This window comes from Mytilus trossulus, chromosome 9, assembly GCF_036588685.1.
Source record: "Mytilus trossulus isolate FHL-02 chromosome 9, PNRI_Mtr1.1.1.hap1, whole genome shotgun sequence".
NCBI lineage: Eukaryota > Metazoa > Mollusca > Bivalvia > Mytilida > Mytilidae > Mytilus > Mytilus trossulus.
The window spans coordinates 57,373,060-57,375,265 of record NC_086381.1 but is presented as its reverse complement, the minus strand read 5'-3'; the positions used below and the strand labels follow the sequence as shown (position 1 = coordinate 57,375,265).

Here is a 2,206-nt window from a genome sequence, read left to right as displayed (position 1 = left end):
GACGAAAATTCAAAACGGAAAGTCCCTAATCAAATGGCAAAAAGCAAAAACTAACACCCATCAAACAAATGGAAAACAACGGTCATATTCCCGACTTAGTACAGGAATTCTCTTATGTCGAAAATGTTAGATTGAACCTGGTTTTATAGCTAGCTAAATCTCACACTTGTATGCCAGTCACATCATATTCCATTATATTGACCACGTTGCGTGAAGAGAACATACAGACTTGATAAGTTTCAAAAATTGGGGTACAGCAATCAAGATTGTGTTAAAATCTGTATCCCTAAAACAACCCCATACAAATGTATGTAAAAAATTAAAGCAGCAAAAAATGGTATATAGACATTTGCAAAAACGAAAGACAAGAATACACAAATTCACTATAAAACAATAACAAAATGACGGGATGAATAATTTCAGAGCCACGTCATATATGTAACAAAGAAACATTAAAAGGCATATAGACAAAGCACATAGCAAAAATGACTGGGTTTACTTTTATAGGCTTAAAAAAATACAAAAGTGTTTGCAGCAGAACGTATTGTCGTAATATAAACTATGTGACCGGGTAATCAGTTACATACTTTTCACTTGAAAGTTATTTTCTCCTGTTCCTGGTATTGAACAATGTAATCATTGTATCTCAAAAGACACAATAACAGAGGGTTTCGGACAAAACAAATCTAGATTTTAATTAATTTTTTTCTGATTTTCATGTTTACAATTCTCACATTTTAACAAATATAATATTATTGGTTCTGCTAATTTTGCGAGGCCCTGTAAATAATGGATCATAAACTCCTAGCCATGGTTGGGGGCACATATACGGTGATGACAGTACCAACCATCACAGCAGCTGGGGTCATGTACACCATTGCATGGCTTGTTACACCCTTGTCTTTTTACAAGTCTACAACAAAACAATGACTAGAATAAATGCATTCATTATGGTAACATCAGTGTATAAGTGCGCATATTACAGGAGATCGGAATCCGCATTGCATCGTTTTTTAAAGGACCGCGTCAAGTACATTTACTAGTAGTAGTATCTACCATAATAACTATGAACATTTTAGAGACTACATCCTGAAGGAAATCAATATCATTTAGCTGTAAATGTATCTGGTTTAATCTTCTTCATACAGTTCGAATAAAACTATACGAAAGTCTATGTTGAAAGGGACCGACTTTTTTCCGGAGTTTTAAAGTAAATTATTAATTGAAACAACTTACTGAGGGATATTTAGATGAACGGTCAATTCTAAAAGTTTGCAGTACAACAGTTGCTAAATACTGAGCTGATGACGAATTCTTAGACGTGTATAGTTAACCAGCAACAGTTTCAATCGAGTATGACACAAATAATACTTGATATTAATCAATTCTTGTTTTCTTTTGTTATCAATTGATGTTGGTTTGCTTCTGTTTGAAGTTTACACATGTTTAACGAAAAATTGTAGAATATTTTAACCATTGCAACTTAAGTCCTCATCGTGACGTCCAAGGAATATATTAGAATACGTTTAAGTATTGCATGTCTGTTTTGATTTGTTGGAAATTATTTTTTCAACTAAGAATATTGATAAATCACGCTTTTGTATTGTTCAGAAATATACATGATATATTAAAATCTACAATACAAGAAATTTAACAAACACTATGTATGTTACGTTTATGATTCCGGTAAATATATTTCAAATGGGCAAGTTCTTCGATTTTTAAAAGTTTGCATTTTCTGTATTCAAACCGAGTCTATACGACATTTACTCGAATAATCGAACGACACTACTCTACTTACTTATGAAAAAAGCTGTTGTTTTCAAACATTTCTTCCTTTGCCATGCTAACTGGAAGTAAAATATTGTTTATATTAAATAACATGACCTGGTAATACATTTTTGGCATACGTCAACAAAACTGAAATGGCATTATCCAGTTATGATTAGTGCACGAAATAAACACCTATCAGGAGGAATTGTGCTTGCTTTTTTTTCAAAAATCAGTTTAATTCAGTGTTATACTTTCGGAGTGTGTGACGTCCGTTATTTTAGAACTAGTATACAGTTTTGTTAAAGAGACAACTCAAACCCACCTACGGGTGTAGGGCAACTCGCTTTGTTGAAGAAGAATTGGTTGCTTCAGGCTGTTGTCAGCTCTTCGGTCGAAATGCTGTCTCTTTGAAAATTTCAAATCTAAATGTTGT

The 2,206-nt window shown here is 32.9% G+C and overlaps 1 long non-coding RNA gene across 1 annotated transcript; it reads right to left on the bottom strand.

The window, feature by feature from the left end:
- Positions 1-859: 859 nt before the first annotated feature.
- Positions 860-2,206, bottom strand: LOC134684042 (uncharacterized). Its single transcript, XR_010101150.1, has 3 exons — positions 2,096-2,206; positions 1,802-1,850; positions 860-913 (listed from the first exon to the last, which is right to left on the bottom strand). It is a non-coding gene; the product is annotated as an uncharacterized LOC134684042 (long non-coding RNA).